A 20,692-nucleotide genomic window follows, 5' to 3' on the forward strand; every position below is an offset into this window, starting at 1 on the left:
GTTTCTTGTATAGTCGTTGTGCTCCCCGTGCTCATCACCGTCTCTGGTATTGTCATCAACTCCATAACCCCCTCCATTTCTTCACCCCCCGAGCTACTTGTTAGTGCTGTGCCTTCCCCCAAAACCTGTGAGTCCCCCGTGCTTCCCCCCATTCCACTCCCCCCCTCCTCCTGAAAACTCCCTCTTCTTACTTCTGAGTCCATACTGCTCCCAATTTCATTTATCTTCTGGTCCTTCTTCCTTCTTCCTTCTTCCGTCTCTCCACCCTCCACCACGTCCTCTCCTCCATCTTCTTCTCCTTCTTTCGACAATACAACTGCTTCCTCGAATAGTGTTTGACTCCCCTCTCCAGCCCTAACCTCTCCACAGTTGCACTCCGCCACTCTCTTTCTGCATCCACCACAAAAATTCCTTTCCTTCTCTCCATCACATTCCCTCGCATAGTGTCCTTGATTGCCACACTTAAAACACTTAAATTCCGGGCAGTCTTTAACTATGTGCCCGGGTTGAATACACATACGACACACTCTGACCTGTTTGTCATGGATGACTCTGAAATATTCTGCTCCCTCCAACGTCTCAATTCTTGTAGAATAAGGTAATGATGTCACTTTTTCTGTGAACTTGACCTTGCAGAAACGTGTCCCGTCAACCACCTCTGTTCCTGGCCAAACTCTCCTCCTTATCTCCGAGACAGCCGCCACTCCCCAGCTACTCAGCTTGCCCAGTATCACACCGTCTTCTACATATACTGGGAGATTCATGAACGACACCACCACTTCCTTCACATTAATATCTCTCGCCAGAATCTTTGTATCCTTTATTCTTAATCCATCCATTAGACGTTCTTTTCCTTTTTCATTTCTCATCGTAATTTCGTACTTCTTCTCCCCTTTCATTCGGCATCCCACCACCTCTCCACACACCTCCTTAATTGCTCTTAGTAGTTCCATTGTCGTCACCTTGTCTTCTCCTTCCAACTCAATTGCCACCGTGTATTCCTTGCCATATTTCATTTCTTCTTTATCTTCATTTTTCTTCCGTTGCGCCTTTTCGTTGTCTTTGTCCATTCCGTTTGTCTTTTCCATGTTGTCCGTCATAGTAAAAAAATGAATCCAAAAAACTCTCCCCCAAGCAGAAAAACTGCAAGGGGGAAGACTAACCAAACTTAAAACTATTCAACTGAAGAAAATAATAAATTATATTGCAAAAACCAATTAATTAACAAAAATAGCTCTCGAGCAAACACTCTCCAGCAAACACTCACTCACAGCTCAGACACTCGCACCTGTCGTCACTTCTCCAATCAGGAAATGCGCATTCAGGCTGGTATGGCCGTAAGCAAATGACTAACTCTTGGTACACCATATAAAGTCAAAGTGAGTCTGATAAACAGACATTTTCACCAATTAGATAAGCAGCCTGAACTTTGGGTCACTCAGTAAGTGGAAGAAATTACATATACTGTAGCCATCACTTTTTAGCACAGATAGTTGGATGAAATACAAACCAACCTTGCTAACATTTCAAAGCGAGGGCACATATTTCAGCCTTGTGGGAAAAAACGGACAAATACAATGACTTCTGACAAATACATCATTAGCAACAGTTTCCCATGCAGCTATCCTACTAGCCAGAATAAATACACAAAATCTCTGAATGTTGAAAACCTATTGCATTGTTCTGTGTCAAGGAGGAGCGCATGTATGGACAATTTCATATTGTAAGCGCATGGGCGTATGACACATCATGACCATGGGGGTTAGAGCGGCTTCTCAACTATCTCTTGATTGAAGTACCAGCGTGGCATAAATACCATGCTGCATTTCGCAACATGATGTTTCCACAAAATGTCAACAATGTTTGGCTACAAACAAATGTTTCTACCTTTCAATTGGTCCACAAAGTGTCTTTCACAACTGACTTCAAAGATCTCCATAAGCACGGGCAATTGGCTCAAGTCATCCTCAAGCTTGCCGCCAAGCAACGGTTTGTCATTAAACAAGACATCAGGGGAGAGCGCAGACGCAGTCCCCCACTACCATAAATTATGCAATCGAGATTTCCACATTTGGGAAATTCACAGGGGTCAGCATAGCTGGCGTGCAATGGCTAAGCCTCGCCCTGGGTGAACCGCCTTTCTTGATCACGGTATCTCCCTTGCCAGGTAAGTATGAGTTATAGTCATCGGTGGAGGGCAAGTGTCTCCAGTGCCAACATTTTCGGCTAATGGTAACCACTTTGTGTTCCGATAATATCACATCACATCGACCTGCGTTAAATGCCGTTTAGGAATGCACTTGCAGACAGAGTGGTGAAAAAGTAGTTCATTTTGTTTACTAGATTATATCAGTGAACCACTAGATTCCCATCATGCAACACTGTAGAAAAATCACCAATGACTTTTTAATATCTTAACCTGTCTGATATCACAAATGTATGCGATATGACGAAATAAAATCACATTCAGACACACACACACACACACACACAGACAAATGCATGAAAGCAATTGATTTATTATCGATAACATCTCACATTCTCTTGTACTTTTGATTTACGCCGTAAAAGAAGGGTTGTAATTCCACCATGGAAAACACAGGGCCATCAGACACCAGTCCAGTTCCACTCCTCACCAGCATTATTTCCTTTGATCATTTGAACAGGGCGAGGGAGCACAAAGCACACACAAGCTGCATTCAGTAACAATATTCTTATTTGTCTTATGCATAAAAGGCAGTTGCTCCCTGACAACACAAGGAACTTTGATTGTATTAAAAGGGCAGGGGAGACTAGCCCATAGAAGCGGCATTTAGTCAATTCAGCATCAAATGCTTACTACAAGGCAGTGTTGCTGATGAAATAATGCCAGAGCACACCCTAGTGGACAAAATGCTTACAGCACCTGGTATTCCCAGGCAGTCTCCCATCCAAGTACTAACCAGGCCCGACCCTGCTTAGCTTCCGAGATCAGACGAGATCGGGTGTATTTTTTTTTTAAATCTTTTATTATGAAAAAACACATAACATTTACAACATTCAATCAACAATCAAAAGGTTGAACAATTCATCCTTTTACAAAATAAAAAAATAAAAAATAAATAAAATAAAACCTATTAAAAAACACAATCATCCACTAAATCCACTTAATAATGAAATACAAGTTTCCCATTTGACAGAATTTCAATAAGAGTACTCCCCCACACAAACAATTTTTCAAAATTTCATCCACCGTATCTATATATTATCTCTATATCTCTCTCTAATATGCTCCTAAAAAAACCTTCCACACTCACAATTTTCCCTTCATAATGACCTAAATTCCTTCTTAATCTTAACGCATATCTAGCATGACTTATTACAAAATTCACCAAATTAATATTTAAAACTTTACTTTTCCCATATAAACCAAAAAGAAACAACCTCCTCCACTCCACCCCAGTAAAAATCTCTTCTCCCCAATGTTTTACTAAAAGTCCTTTTAAAAACTCGTGAAAATCTTTCAACCTACTACATTCAATAAAAAGTGCATCAAATTTTCCACCCCCGTACCACAAATATCACATTCTCTTTTAATATCCCTATTTATTTGATGCAAAACCACATTTGTAAAAATCCTATTATGTTTCAATTTAAAATCATTGTCTTCACATTCTATAAAATTATATTTTACATTTACATTCTTCCATATTGATTTTACATCCATGTTTGGAAACACCCTAGACCACACTTTCTCCGCAGCAGGACTTTTTATCTCTTTTAAAATACATTTTCTATAAACCATTTTAACTTTTAGCCCTGATAAATCATGTTTCTCCCCATTACTTTCATAATATAAAACCGGTAAAGCCCTAGATCTTTTGACCACCTTCTTTGTTTATTAAAATCACCCACTCCCCTGGAATACATCCTAATATTTTCTTGTACATATTCTCCACAGTAGTTTTACTTATTTCTTCATCTACTTCAACCACATTGTCATATATAGCCTGAAATGGAAGAAACCCAGTAATTACCTCATATGCTATGTCACCTATCTGCCTCATCCCAGCCCTCATAAAATATTTACAAAACAACATCATATTATTGCACTTTATCTTTGGATTTAAAAATATCGGCTGATTTAAAATATTTTCTAAACTGGTACATTCATAATAAATATTTGGTAAAAACTGCCCCCAAGCCTCAAACACTTCTCTGTAAAACAAAGGTATATTACCTAACATTTCCTTCTTCATACTCATCAATAAACCATTGTCCCCCATCCTCCCAACCTCCTGCAAATACTCTTCAACCTCTTCTGGCTGCAAGCCCGAAGCCGGGCACAATATGACAACAGCCACTTCAAGTTCAGGGCGCGAAATTCAAAATATATTTTTTAAAATATTTAACTTTCACACATTAACAAGTCCAATACAGCATTTGAAAGATAAACATCTTGTCAATCCGGCCAACATGTCCGATTTTTTAAATGTTTTACAGAGAAAACACCACATATATTTATGTTAGCTCACCACCAAATAAAAAAGAGGAAAGACATTTTTCACAGCACAAGTAGGATGCAAGTAGCATGCACAAGCCAACCTAACTAACCTAGAACCAACCTAAATAACCTAGAAAAAACTACCTCAGATGACAGTCCTATAACATGTTACACAATAAATCTATGTTTTGTTCAAAAAATGTGCATATTTTAGTTATAAATCAGTTTTACATTACTGCTCCCATCATAGCTACAGTCTGAAATCGCACGGGAGTAGCCAGAGAAAATACAGACACCAACGTCAACTACTAATTACACCTCATAAAACATTTCAGAAAAACATATGGTGGATAGCTAATGAAAGACAAAGATCGTGTGAATAGAGCCAATATTTCCGATTTTTGAAGTGTTTTACAGCGAAAACACAATATATCGTTATATTAGCTTACAACATTAGCTAGCATACGGCAGCATTGATTCTAGTCAAACGCTAGCATAGCACAGTTCGACAGATATATGAAAAAGCATCCCAAATTGGGTCCTTATCTTTGTTGATATTCCATCAGAATGTTGTAAAGGGGTCCATTGTCCAGTACAGTCTTTAGTTGGGTTCCAGAACGAACTATTTCCCTCTTGGGTTAGCAAGCACAATGGCCGTGCGGCGCTAATCTCTCTTTCTTCAAAAAATTCTTCCAAAGCATCACGTCTAAAGTCCAGAATAAATTGCAATAATATAATTAAAGTATATTGAAAAAACATACTTTAGGATGATTTTGTGACATGTATCAAATAATATCGTAGCCAGAGGTCATATTCACCTTTAACGAGCGTATTCCAGGAGCCGAGTCCAGGTTCTACCTCGCGCCCAGAAAAAAAATTAAAATGCGCAGGTCTCACTAGAAGATGTTGTGTTCAGCCCCTGGAAGAGATATTCAACTGCTTTTTTCTCTCACTTCCGCATTACACCCAGATGAAGGCGTATGACGTGTTTCTACGGTCCTAAGTGACATGACCTTTTATAGACAAGGTCTTAAAGAGAGACATCGCATTTGGAAATCTCAATTCTGGATAGGAAATGGGCTGTAAAAATAGTTCTGTTCAACTTAGAGAAATAATTCAAACGTTTTTAGAAACTATAGACTGTTTTCTATCCAATAGTAGTAAATATATGCATATTGTAAGATCAAAAATTTCTTAAGAGGCCGTTTGAAAGTGTGCGCATATTTTCCAGTTTTTTCAATATTCACCCTGCAGCCAGAAGAGGTTAACCATTCTAATAAATAAAAAAATAATAAAATATAATTTCATTATCCTCTACCTGTTATCCAGTTTCTTTCCTCTTCCACCCTTTCTCTCCCCCTCTTCCCCCCGCTTTCCTCTTCCTGTATCCTTCCCTCGTTCTTTCAATCTTTTCTCCATCATCCGTATCCGATATCTCTTCCAAGTCCATGTTTTCCAGCCAACTCCCCTTCTTGACATCCACATCCGTTGTGCTCCCCGTGCTCATCGCCGTCTCTGGTATTGTCATCAACTCCATAACCCCCTCCATTTCTTCACCCCCCGAGCTACTTGTTAGTGCTGTGCTTTCCCCCATAACCTGTGAGTCCCCCGTGCTTCCCCCCAGTCCACTCCCCCCTCCTCCTGAAAACTCCCTCTTCTTATTTCTGAGTCCATACTGCTCCCAATTTCATTTATCTTCTGGTCCTTCTTCCTTCTTCCTTCCTCCGTCTCTCCACCTTCCACCACGTCCTCTCCTCCATCTTCTTCTCCTTCTTGCGACAATACCACTGCTTCCTCGAATATTGTTTGACTCCTCTCTTCAGCCCTAACCTCTCCACAGTTGCACTCCGCCAATCTCTTTCTGCATCCACCACAAAAATTCCTTTCCTTCTCTCCAACACATTCTCTCGCATAGTGTCCTTGATTGCCACACTTAAAACACTTAAATTCCGGGCAGTCTTTAACTATGTGCCCGGGTTGAATACACATACGACACACTCTGACCTGTTTGTCATGAATGACCCTGAAATATTCTGCTCCCTCCAACGTCTCAATTCTTGTAGAATAAGGTAATGATGTCACTTTTTCTGTGAACTTGACCTTGCAGAAACGTGTCCCGTCAACCACCTCCGTTCCTGGCCAAACTCTCCTCCTTATCTCCGAGACAGCCGCCACTCCCCAGCTACTCAGCTTGCCCAGTATCACACCATCTTCTACATATACTGGGAGATTCATGAACGACACCACCACTTCCTTCACATTAATATCTCTCGCCAGAATCTTTGTATCCTTTATTCTTAATCCATCCATTAGACGTTCTTTTCCTTTTTCATTTCTCATCGTAATTTCGTACTTCTTCTCCCCTTTCATTCGGCATCCCACCACCTCTCCACACACCTCCTTAATTGCTCTTAGTAGTTCCATTGTCGTCACCTTGTCTTCTCCTTCCAACTCAATTGCCACCGTGTATTCTTTGCCATATTTCATTTCTTCTTTATCTTCATTTTTCTTCCGTTGCGCCTTTTCGTTGTCTTTGTCCATTCCGTTTGTCTTTTCCATGTTGTCCGTCATAGTAAAAAAATGAATCCAAAAAAAACTCTCCCCCAAGCAGCAAAACTGCAAGGGGGAAGACTAACCAAACTTAAAACTATTCAACTGAAGAAAATAATAAATTATATTGCGAAATCCAATTAATTAACAAAAATAGCTCTCGAGCAAACACTCTCCAGCAAACACTCACTCACAGCTCAAAACTCGCACCTGTCGTCACTTCTCCAATCAGGAAAGGCGTATTCAGGCTGGTATGGCCGTAAGCAAATGACTAACTCTTGGTACACCATATAAAGTCAAAGTGAGTATGATAAACAGACATTTTCACCAATTAGATAAGCAGCCTGAACTTTGGGTCACTCAGTAAGTGGAAGAAATTACATATACTGTCGCCATCACTTTTTAGCACAGATAGTTGGATGAAATACAAACCAACCTTGCTAACATTTCAAAGCGAGGGCACATATTTCAGCCTTGTGGGAAAAAACGGACAAATACAATGACTTCTGACAAATACATCATTACCAACAGTTTCCCATGCAGCTATCCTACTAGCCAGAATAAATACACAAAATCTCTGAATGTTGAAAACCTATTGCATTGTTCTGTGCCAAGGAGGAGCGCATGTATGGACAATTTCATATTGTAAGCGCATGGGCGTATGACACATCATGACCATGGGGGTTAGAGCGGCTTCTCACCTATCTCTTGATTGAAGTACCAGCGTGGCATAAATACCATGCTGCATTTCGCAACATGATGTTTCCACAAAATGTCAACAATGTTTGGCTACAAACAAATGTTTCTACCTTTCAATTGGTCCACAAAGTGTATTTCACAACTGACTTCAAAGATCTCCATAAGCACGGGCAATTGACTCAAGTCATCCTCAAGCTTGCCGCCAAGCAACGGTTTGTCATTAAACAAGACATCAGGGGAGAGCACGGACGCAGTCCCCCACTACCATAAATTATGCAATCGAGATTTCCACATTCGGGAAATTCACAGGGGTCAGCATAGCTGGTGTGCAATGGCTAAGCCTCGCCCTGGGTGAACCGCCTTTCTTGATCACGGTATCTCCCTTACCAGGTAAGTATGAGTTATACTCATCGGTGGAGGGCAAGTGTCTCCAGTGCCAACATTTTCGGCTAATGGTAACCACTTTGTGTTCCGATAATATCACATCACATCGACCTGCGTTAAATGCCGTTTAGGAATGCACTTGCAGACAGAGTGGTGAAAAAGTAGTTCATTTTGTTTACTAGATTATATCAGTGAACCACTAGATTCCCATCATGCAACACTGTAGAAAAATCACCAATGACTTTTTAATATCTTAACCTGTCTGATATCACAAATGTATGCGATATGACGAAATAAAATCACATTCAGACACACACACACACACACACACAGACAAATGCATGAAAGCAATTGATTTATTATCGATAACATCTCACATTCTCTTGTACTTTTGATTTACGCCGTAAAAGAAGGGTTGTAATTCCACCATGGAAAACACAGACACCAGTCCAGTTCCACTCCTCACCAGCATTATTTCCTTTGATCATTTGAACAGGGCGAGGGAGCACAAAGCACACACAAGCTGCATTCAGTAACAATATTCTTATTTGTCTTATGCATAAAAGGCAGTTGCTCCCTGACAACACAAGGAACTTTGATTGTATTAAAAGGGCAGGGGAGACTAGCCCATAGAAGCGGCATTTAGTCAATTCAGCATCAAATGCTTACTACAAGGCAGTGTTGCTGATGAAATAATGCCAGAGCACACCCTAGTGGACAAAATGCTTACAGCACCTGGTATTCCCAGGCAGTCTCCCATCCAAGTACTAACCAGGCCTGACCCTGCTTAGCTTCCGAGATCAGACGAGATCGGGGGTATTTTTTTTTTTTTTTTTTTTATGAAAATACACATAATATTTACAACATTCAATCAATAATCAAAAAGGATGAACAATTCATCCTTTTACAAAATCAAAAAATGAAAAATGAATCCTATTATTAAAAAAACACAATCATCCACCAAAACCAATTAATAATTAAAAACAAGTTTTCCATTCGACTCAATTTCAATAAAAGTGCTCCCCCACACAAACAATTTTTCAAAATTACATCCACCATATTTATATATTACTTCTATATCTTTCTCTAAAATACTTCTAAATAAAACCTCCACACTCACAATTTTCCCTTCATAATGTCCCAAATTCCGTCTTAGTCTTACAGCGTATCTGGCATGACTAAGAACAAAATTCATCAAATTAAAATTAAAAACTTTGCTTTTCCCAGTTAACCCAAAAAGAAACAACCTCCTCCACTCAACCCCATCAACAATCTCTTCTCCCCAATGTTGTACTAAAATCCCCTTTAAAAACTTATGAAACTCTTCTGATCTACTACATTCAACAAAAAAGTGCATAAAATTTTCCACCCCCGTATCACAAATATCACATTCTCTTTTAATATCTCTATTTATTTGATGTAAAACCACGTTCGTAAAAATCCTATTATGTTTAAATTTAAAATCATTGTCTTCACATTCTATAGAATTATATTTTACATTTACATTCTTCCATATTGATTTCACATCTATATTTGCAAACACCCTAGACCACACTTTTTCCGAAGGAGGAGTTTTTATCTCTCTTAAAATACATTTTTCATAAACCTTTTTAACTTTCAAACCTGACAAATCATACTTCTTCCCATTACTTTCATAATATAAAACCGGTAAACCCATAGCTCTTGTAGCCACCTCTTTATTTATTAAAACACCCCACTCCCCAGGAAGACATCCTAATATTCTCTTATACATGTTCTCCACAGTAGTTCTACTTATTTCATCATTTTCTTCAACCACATTATCAAATATTGCCTGACATGGAAGGAACCCCGGAATGACCTCATATAAGATGTCCCCAATCTGTCTCATCCCAGCCCTCATAAAATATTTACAAAACAACATCTTATTATTATACTGTATCTTGGGATTTTAAAAAATTGGCTGATTTAAAATATTGTCTAAAATGGTACACTCATAATAAATCTTTGGTAAAAACTCCCCCCAAGCCTCAAACACTTCTCTATAAAACAAAGGTATATTACCTAACATTTCCTTTTTCATACACATCAATAAACCATTGTCCCCCATCCTCCCAACCTCCTGCAAATACTCCTTAAAAAATCTTTTCCATCCATAATCTAATTCCCCATATAAATATTTACGTACCATTTTGACTCTAATTGCTGTTTTCCTCACATTTAAATCCACCAACTTCAAACCCCCCTCCTCATAACCTGCAATCAAAGTTTTAAAAGCTATTTTCACCCCCTTCCCGTCCCATAAAAAATCAACTACAATTTTATTCATTTCAGATAAAACCCATTCTGGCATATCCAAAACATTCATTACATAAATAAAAATTGACATCAACAATGAATTTATGACAATTACTTTCCCTTTTAATTTCAAAGACCTCCCCCTCCACATATTTACCACCTTCCTAACTTTGTTTATAACTCCACTCCATGTCATATCCCTAGCTTCCTGTTCCTTCACCCCTAAAAACACACCTAACACCTTAAAATAATCATTTACCATTTTAAAAGGAAAAATCTCCTCATTAATCTTCCCAACGTACATTATTACTGACTTCTCCATATTCACTTTTGCTCCTGAGGCTTTCTCATATACTTTAAAACACTCCATCACCCTTTTAACACTTTCCTCATCTCTAACTGTTATTGTGGTATCGTCTGCGTATTGATGAATTAAACTAAAACCTCCTTGCGGAGTCTCTACACAATTTATAAAATTATCTTTTTTAAGGTATGCCGCTAAGGGTTCTACCGATAAAACAAACAATAATGCTGATAAAGGGCACCCCTGTCTCACTGATCTCTCAAGAATAAAATAATCTGTTAAAACCCCATTACATTTTACCCTACTTTTTGCCTTTCTATATAATAATTTTATCCATCCTATTATTCTATTTCCAAACCCATATTTTTCCAGTACCCTAAACATAAAATCATGTTCCACCCTGTCAAAAGCTTTATTAAAATCTATACTTAAAACAATTCCCCCTCTCTTATCGCTATTCATTTTATTTATCACATCTCTAAGTGTAATGATGGTATCAGCTATGTCTCTTCCAGGCACACTATAATTTTGTGTAGGTGCTATAATATCATTTAAAACCATCTTCATCCTATTCGCCAATATCTTAGCTAAAATCTTATAATCTGAGTTCAAAAACTAATTGGCCTATAATTTTCTAATTTCATTTTGCTCCCCTTATTTTTATATAAAACCGATATCAGTCCTGTCACCATGGAGTCTGAAACACTATTATTATCTTCCATATATTGATACACTTCCATTAAAATCGGTGCTAAAAAACTTTCATACATTTTATAAAACTCTGCAATTAGTCCATCTACTCCAGGACTTTTATTTATTTGTAATCCCTTAATTGCATCTTTCACTTCATCCACTTATCTTCCTATCACATATTTGCTTATCCTCAACACCAATTTGCACATCCACACTACCTAAAATCTCCTTTACACACTCTTCATCCACCTCCCCTTTCTTAAATAAATCCTTATAAAAATTCTGTACAGTTTCTAATATCTCAACATAATCATTTACCACTTCACCCTTTACATTTTCTATCTCACTAATATATGATTTCGTCTGTTTAGTTTTCTCTAAACCAAGAAAAAAAGACGTACATTTCTCCCCTTCTAAAACATACTTTGCCTTACTTCTAATAGATGCCCCCTTACATTTATCTATTTCACATTTGCTCAATTGTGCCTTTAAATCTAAAAACCTTTCAATATTATAAATAGGATCAATATCACATATCCTCATTTCTTCATTCAATTTTGCTCTTAAATAATTTTCTTCTCTTGTCATCCTACTCCTCTTCTTCCTTGCATATCTAATACTAAAATCTTTTATTTTTTTCTTAACATTTTCCCACCACTGGCACTTATCATTCCCTTTTTGCTTATCCTCCATTTCATGTTCTATCAAAGATTTAAGTTGTATTCCATATTCCTCATCACCTAGATACCTTGCATTCATACACCACACTCCCCCCCCCTTTCCCCTCCCTATCTAACCCCACCGAAAATGTTAACCCAGCATGATCACTAAAAGTTGTAAAAATATACTTAATATCCTTCATAAAATTCCTTAACCCTTCATTTACTAAAACCAGATCTATCCGTGTCTGTTTCAACTCCCCTAAAACCACCTGCCTTCTAGAAAATTCTCTCTTGTTCGGATTCTCATCCCTCCATATATCAATCAAATTATTTTCAAACATAATCTTCCTTAACTTCTTGAGAATACAGGGGGTGCTATTTTCCCATTAGCATAATTTGCTCAACAGATTAAACTGCCTCTTATTCAATTATTGCTCTTACTACATGCATATAAATAATACCATTGGAAAGAAAACAATCTCTAGTTTCTAAAACCGTTTCAATTTTGTCTCTGAGTGATACAGAAGTCATTTCACAGCACTTTCCATGACCAAGAACATAAAATCAAGATGTGTTATGCTGGCTTCAAAGCTCTGCCTATATATGGTCGTGCCCCCTATGACCCGAAACACACCTCATTCGCCTTCCTCTGGGTGTCAAGAGGACGTCAGAGGAGAAATTCTTTGTTTATCTGGTACTGACGTGAAATAAGACCTATTTCTTTGGCGTGACCGACAACTTCCGGTTTGCTGATTCGCACGAGTTGGAGCTGCGATTGTGTACTGTTTTGCTGGCGTTATGGATGAAAACTATCTCCGTGTCGAATTTTGTTTGATACATGTGACCATATCATCGTAATGTATGTTTTTTCAATATAGTTTAATCAGATTATTTGAATTTTTTTGGGAGTTTTGCGGTGTTCCGTTGTCACAATTTATTTACATTTGAGAGATCTGTGCCACTCGACCGGTACCTGTGCTAAATGGAGTGGGAAAGGAAGATTTCTGAACGGAACCAACGACTCATCTTGACAAAGGACACTTTGATCAACATTCTGATGAAAGATCAGCCATAGTAAGACCCAATTTACGATGTTATATCATATCTGTTGTGCATGTGAACTGACCGTGGGCGCCTAGCCGAATCTGCCTTGTATAGCTATGCTAATTTAGCGCTACATTTTGTTTTCGTTATAAAACATTTAATAAATCTGAAATATTGTTTGGATTCACCAGATGTTGGGCTTTCAATATCTGTACGCTGTGTATTTTTCTGAAATGTTTTAAGATGAGTAATTCGTTATATGACGTTGGTCTCTGTAATTGTTCTGGCTGGGTCAGCACTATTTCAGATTGCAGCTGCAATGTAGAACTGTGATTTATACCTGAAAAATGCACATTTTTCCCAAAAAAAACTATGCTATACCATAAATATGTTATCAGACTGTCATATTATGAAGTTGTTTCTTGGTTAGTGGCTATATATATTTTTATCTAGTCGAATTAGTGATAGCTACTGACGCAGGAAAAAGCTGTTGGGAGTAAAAAAATCGTGTCCTTTGCTAACGTGGTTAGCTAATAGATTTACATATTGTGTCTTCCCTGTAAAACATTTTAAAAATCTGAAATGGTGGCTTTATTCACAAGATCTGTATCTTTCATTAGGTGGCTTGGACTTGTGATTTAATGATATTTAGATGCTACTATTTAATTGTGACGCTATGCTAGCGATGCTAATCAGTGTGGGGGGGGTGGGGGGTGATCCCGGATCCGGGGTTGAGGCTCGTTAGAGGTTAAAACCCCCCTAGATACGTCACTTCTAAAAATAGCTCCCCTTGTCATATCTAATCTATTCATTTTAACATTAAAATCCCCAACTAAAATACAGTTACCCTTGCACCATTTCCCTAATTCTAAAAATAAATCCCTCCGCTCTATCTCATTATTCGGCGCATAAATATTTATAATCCTAAAAACCCTATTCATATATTCAAAGTCCAAAATTAAAATCCTCCCATTATTATCATTATATATCTTCTTCACATTTTCTACTACATCCTTCCTTAATAAAATTGCAACCCCACTTGAATTCCCTCTGCCATTGTTTACATAAATAAAATCCCTCCATATTTTTTTTACTTCTAAAACACATACATTATCCCAGTGCGTCTCTTGAATACATAAAATATCTGAATTCTTCATTTGTACTATTCTATTAAATTTTCCCATTGTTCTCAAACCATTTGCATTTATTGACATTATATTGACCATTCTAATAAATAAAAAAATAAATAAATATAATTTCATTATCCTCTACCTGTTATCCAGTTTCTTTCCTCTTCCACCCTTTCTCTCCTCCTTTTCCCGCCGCTTTCCTCTTCCTGTATCCTTCCCTCGTTCTTTCAATCTTTTCCCCATCATCCGTATCCGATATCTCCTCCAAGTCCATGTTATCCATCCAACTCACACTCTTGACATCCACTTCCGTTGTGCTCCCCGTGCTCATCTCCGTCTCTGGTATTGTCGTCGTTGTGCTCCCCGTGTTCATCTCCGTTTCTGTTATTGTCATCAAATCCCCAACCCCCTCCATTTCTTCACCCCCCGTGGTACTTGTTAGTGCTGTGCTTTCCCCCAAAACCTGTGAGTCCCCCGTGCTTCCCCCCAGTCTACTCCCCCCCTCCTCCTGAAAACTCCCTCTTCTTATTTCTGCGTCCATACTGCTCCCAATTTCATTCATCTTCTGGTCCTTCTCCCTTCTTCCTTCCTCCGTCTCTCCACCTTCTGCCACGTCCTCTCCTCCATCTTCTTCTCCTTCTTTCGACAATACACCTTCTTCCTCGAATAGTGTTTTACTCCCCTCTTCAACCCTAACCTCTCCACAGTTGCACTCCGCCAATCTCTTTCTGCATCCACCACAAAAATTCTTCTCTCCGACACATTCTCTCGCGTAGTGTCCTTGATTGCCACACTTGAAACACTTAAATTCCGGGCAGTCTTTAACTATGTGCCCGGGTTGAATACACAAACGACACACTCTGACCTGTTTGTCATGAATGACCCTAAAATATTCTGCTCCCTCCAACGTCTGAATTCTTGTAGAGTAAGGCAATGATGTCACTTTTTCTGTGAACTTGACTTTGCAAAAACGTGTCCCGTCAACCACCTCCGTTCCTGGCCAAACTCTCCTCCTTATCTCCGAGACGGCCGCCACTCCCCAGCTACTCAGCTTGCCCAGTATCACACCATCTTCTACGTATACTGGGAGATTCATAAAAGACACCACCAATTCCTTCACATTAATATCTCTCGCCAGAATCCTGGTGTCCTTTATCCGTATTCCATCCATTAAACGTTCTTTTCCTTTTTCGTTTCTCATCGTAACTTCATACTTCTTTTCTCCTTTCATTCGGCATCCCACCACCTCTCCACACACCTCCTTAATTGCTCGTAGTAGTTCCATTGTCGTCACTTTGTCTTCTCCTTCCAACTCAATTGCCACCGTGTATTCTTTGCCATATTTCATTCCTTCTTTATCTTCATTTTTCTTCCGTTGCGCCTTTTTGTTGTCTTTGTCCATTCCGTTTGTCTTTTCCATGTTGTCCGTCATAGTAAAAAATGAATCCAAAAAAACTCTCCCCCAAGCAGCAAAACTGCAAGGGGGAAGACTAACCAAACTTAAAACTATTCAACTGAAGAAAAAAATAAATTATATTGCGAAATCAACATACTTAACAAAAATAGCTCTCGAGCAAACACTCTCCAGCAAACACTCACTCACAGCTCAGACACTCGCACCTGTCGTCACTTCTCCAATCAGGAAAGGCGTATTCAGGCTGGTATGGCCGTAAGCAAATGACTAACTCTTGGTACACCATATAAAGTCAAAGTGAGTCTGATAAACAGACATTTTCACCAATTAGATAAGCAGCCTGAACTTTGGGTCACTCAGTAAGTGGAAGAAATTACATATACTGTAGCCATCACTTTTTAGCACAGATAGTTGGATGAAATACAAACCAACCTTGCTAACATTTCAAAGCGAGGGCACATATTTCAGCCTTGTGGGAAAAAACGGACAAATACAATGACTTCTGACAAATACATCATTAGCAACAGTTTCCCATGCAGCTATCCTACTAGCCAGAATAAATACACAAAATCTCTGAATGTTGAAAACCTATTGCATTGTTCTGTGCCAAGGAGGAGCGCATGTATGGACAATTTCATATTGTAAGCGCATGGGCGTATGACACATCATGACCATGGGGGTTAGAGCGGCTTCTCAACTATCTCTTGATTGAAGTACCAGCGTGGCATAAATACCATGCTGCATTTCGCAACATGATGTTTCCACAAAATGTCAACAATGTTTGGCTACAAACAAATGTTTCTACCTTTCAATTGGTCCACAAAGTGTCTTTCACAACTGACTTCAAAGATCTCCATAAGCACGGGCAATTGACTCAAGTCATCCTCAAGCTTGCCGCCAAGCAACGGTTTGTCATTAAACAAGACATCAGGGGAGAGCGCGGACGCAGTCCCCCACTACCATAAATTATGCAATCGAGATTTCCACATTTGGGAAATTCACAGGGGTCAGCATAGCTGGCGTGCAATGGCTAAGCCTCGCCCTGTGTGAACCGCCTTTCTTGATCACGGTATCTCCCTTACCAGGTAAGTATGAGTTATACTCATCGGTGGAGGGCAAGTGTCTCCAGTGCCAACATTTTCGGCTAATGGTAACCACTTTGTGTTCCGATAATATCACATCACATCGACCTGCGTTAAATGCCGTTTAGGAATGCACTTGCAGACAGAGTGGTGAAAAAGTAGTTCATTTTGTTTACTAGATTATATCAGTGAACCACTAGATTCCCATCATGCAACATTGTAGAAAAATCACCAATGACTTTTTAATATCTTAACCTGTCTGATATCACAAATGTATGCGATATGACGAAATAAAATCACATTCAGACACACACACACACACACACACACACAGACAAATGCATGAAAGCAATTGATTTATTATCGATAACATCTCACATTCTCTTGTACTTTTGATTTACGCCGTAAAAGAAGGGTTGTAATTCCACCATGGAAAACACAGGGCCATCAGACACCAGTCCAGTTCCACTCCTCACCAGCATTATTTCCTTTGATCATTTGAACAGGGCGAGGGAGCACAAAGCACACACAAGCTGCATTCAGTAACAATATTCTTATTTGTCTTATGCATAAAAGGCAGTTGCTCCATGACAACACAAGGAACTTTGATTGTATTAAAAGGGCAGGGGAGACTAGCCCATAGAAGCGGCATTTAGTCAATTCAGCATCAAATGCTTACTACAAGGCAGTGTTGCTGATGAAATAATGCCAGAGCACACCCTAGTGGACAAAATGCTTACAGCACCTGGTATTCCCAGGCAGTCTCCCATCCAAGTACTTACCAGGCCCGACCCTGCTAAGCTTCCGAGATCAGACGAGATCGAGCGTATTCAGGCTGGTATGGCCGTAAGCAAATGACTAACTCTTGGTACACCATATAAAGTCAAAGTGAGTCTGATAAACAGACATTTTCACCAATTAGATAAGCAGCCTGAACTTTGAGTCACTCAGTAAGTGGAAGAAATTACATATACTGTAGCCATCACTTTTTAGCACAGATAGTTGGATGAAATACAAACCAACCTTGCTAACATTTCAAAGCGAGGGCACATATTTCAGCCTTGTGGGAAAAAACGGACAAATACAATGACTTCTGACAAATACATCATTAGCAACAGTTTCCCATGCAGCTATCCTACTAGCCAGAATAAATACACAAAATCTCTGAATGTTGAAAACCTATTGCATTGTTCTGTGCCAAGGAGGAGCGCATGTATGGACAATTTCATATTGTAAGCGCATGGGCGTATGACACATCATGACCATGGGGGTTAGAGCGGCTTCTCAACTATCTCTTGATTGAAGTACCAGCGTGGCATAAATACCATGCTGCATTTCGCAACATGATGTTTCCACAAAATGTCAACAATGTTTGGCTACAAACAAATGTTTCTACCTTTCAATTGGTCCACAAAGTGTCTTTCACAACTGACTTCAAAGATCTCCATAAGCACGGGCAATTGACTCAAGTCATCCTCAAGCTTGCCGCCAAGCAACGGTTTGTCATTAAACAAGACATCAGGGGAGAGCGCGGACGCAGTCCCCCACTCCCATAAATTATGCAATCGAGATTTCCACATTTGGGAAATTCACAGGGGTCAGCATAGCTGGCGTGCAATGGCTAAGCCTCGCCCTGTGTGAACCGCCTTTCTTGATCACGGTATCTCCCTTACCAGGTAAGTATGAGTTATACTCATCGGTGGAGGGCAAGTGTCTCCAGTGCCAACATTTTCGGCTAATGGTAACCACTTTGTGTTCCGATAATATCACATCACATCGACCTGCGTTAAATGCCGTTTAGGAATGCACTTGCAGACAGAGTGGTGAAAAAGTAGTTCATTTTGTTTACTAGATTATATCAGTGAACCACTAGATTCCCATCATGCAACACTGTAGAAAAATCACCAATGACTTTTTAACATCTTAACCTGTCTGATATCACAAATGTACGCGATATGACGAAATAAAATCACATTCAGACACACACACAGAGACAAATGCATGAAAGCAATTGATTTATTATCGATAACATCTCACATTCTCTTGTACTTTTGATTTACGCCGTAAAAGAAGGGTTGTAATTCCACCATGGAAAACACAGGGCCATCAGACACCAGTCCAGTTCCACTCCTCACCAGCATTATTTCCTTTGATCATTTGAACAGGGCGTGGGAGCACAAAGCACACACAAGCTGCATTCAGTAACAATATTCTTATTTGTCTTATGCATAAAAGGCAGTTGCTCCCTGACAACACAAGGAACTTTGATTGTATTAAAAGGGCAGGGGAGACTAGCCCATAGAAGCGACATTTAGTCAATTCAGCATCAAATGCTTACTACAAGGCAGTGTTGCTGATGAAATAATGCCAGAGCACACCCTAGTGGACAAAATGCTTACAGCACCTGGTATTCCCAGGCAGTCTCCCATCAAGTACTAACCAGGCCCGACCCTGCTTAGCTTCCGAGATCAGACGAGATCGGGCATATTTTTTTTAATTTTTTTTTTAATCTTTTATTATGAAAAAACACATAATATTTACAACATTCAATCAATAATAAAAAAGGATGAACAATTCATCCTTTTACAAAATAAAAAAATAAAAAATAAATAAAATAAAACCTATTAAAAAACACAATCATCCACTAAATCCACTTAATAATGAAATACAAGTTTCCCATTTGACAGAATTTCAATAAGAGTACTCCCCCACAAAAACAATTTTTCAAAATTTCCTCCACCGTATCTATATATTATCTCTATATCTCTCTCTAAAATACTTCTAAATAAAACCTCCACACTCACAATTTTCCCTTAATAATGTCCCAAATTCCGTCTTAGTCTTACAGCGTATCTGGCATGACTAAGAACAAAATTCATCAAATTAAAATTAAAATCTTTGCTTTTCCCAGTTAACCCAAAAAGAAACAATCTCCTCCACTCAACCCCATCAACAATCTCTTCTCCCCAATGTTGTACTAAAATCCCCTTTAAAAACTTATGAAACTCTTCTAATCTACTACATTCAACAAAAAAGTGCATAAAATTTTCCACCCCCGTATCACAAATATCACATTCTCTTTTAATATCTCTATTTATTTGATGTAAAACCACGTTCGTAAAAATCCTATTATGTTTCAATTTAAAATCATTGTCTTCACATTCTATAAAATTATATTTTACATTTACATTCTTCCATATTGATTTCACATCTATATTTGCAAACACCCTAGACCACACTTTTTCCGAAGCAGGAGTTTTTATCTCTCTTAAAATACATTTTTCATAAACCTTTTTAACTTTCAAACCTGACAAATCATACTTCTTCCCATTACTTTCATAATATAAAACCGGTAAACCCCTAGCTCTTGTAGCCACCTCTTTATTTATTAAAACACCCCACTCCCCAGGAAGACATCCTAATATTCTCTTATACATGTTCTCCACAGTAGTTCTACTTATTTCATCATTTTCTTCAACCACATTATCAAATATTGCCTGACATGGAAGGAACTCCGGAATGACCTCATATAAGATGTCCCCAATCTGTCTCATCCCAGCCCTCATAAAATATTTACAAAACAACATCTTATTATTATACTGTATCTTGGGATTTAAAAAAATTGGCTGATTTAAAATATTGTCTAAAATGGTACACTCATAATAAATCTTTGGTAAAAACTCCCCCCAAGCCTCAAACACTTCTCTACAAAACAAAGGTATATTACCTAACATTTCCTTTTTCATACACATCAATAAACCATTGTCCCCCATCCTCCCAACCTCCTGCAAATACTCCTTAAAAAATCTTTTCCATCCATAATCTAATTCCCCATATAAATATTTACGTACCATTTTGACTCTAATTGCTGTTTTCCTCACATTTAAATCCACCAACTTCAAACCCCCCTCCTCATAACCTGCAATCAAAGTTTTAAAAGCTATTTTCACCCCCTTCCCGTCGAATAAAA

At 38.6% G+C, this 20,692-nt stretch overlaps 5 non-coding genes across 5 annotated transcripts; all 5 read right to left on the reverse strand.

Moving 5' to 3' along the window:
• Positions 1-2,010: 2,010 nt before the first annotated feature.
• Positions 2,011-2,175, reverse strand: LOC120043198. Its single transcript, XR_005476352.1, has one exon. It is a non-coding gene; the product is annotated as a U1 spliceosomal RNA (small nuclear RNA).
• A 5,790-nt stretch (positions 2,176-7,965) lies between these two features.
• Positions 7,966-8,130, reverse strand: LOC120043202. The gene has a single exon (XR_005476355.1). It is a non-coding gene; the product is annotated as a U1 spliceosomal RNA (small nuclear RNA).
• An 8,438-nt stretch (positions 8,131-16,568) lies between these two features.
• LOC120043203 lies at positions 16,569-16,733 on the reverse strand. The gene has a single exon (XR_005476356.1). It is a non-coding gene; the product is annotated as a U1 spliceosomal RNA (small nuclear RNA).
• A 722-nt stretch (positions 16,734-17,455) lies between these two features.
• On the reverse strand, positions 17,456-17,574 carry LOC120043195. The gene has a single exon (XR_005476349.1). It is a non-coding gene; the product is annotated as a 5S ribosomal RNA (ribosomal RNA).
• Positions 17,575-18,241: 667 nt separating this feature from the next.
• LOC120043205 lies at positions 18,242-18,406 on the reverse strand. The gene has a single exon (XR_005476357.1). It is a non-coding gene; the product is annotated as a U1 spliceosomal RNA (small nuclear RNA).
• Between the last annotated feature and the right edge of the window lie 2,286 nt (positions 18,407-20,692).

This window comes from Salvelinus namaycush, unplaced genomic scaffold (genome assembly GCF_016432855.1).
Source record: "Salvelinus namaycush isolate Seneca unplaced genomic scaffold, SaNama_1.0 Scaffold879, whole genome shotgun sequence".
NCBI lineage: Eukaryota > Metazoa > Chordata > Actinopteri > Salmoniformes > Salmonidae > Salvelinus > Salvelinus namaycush.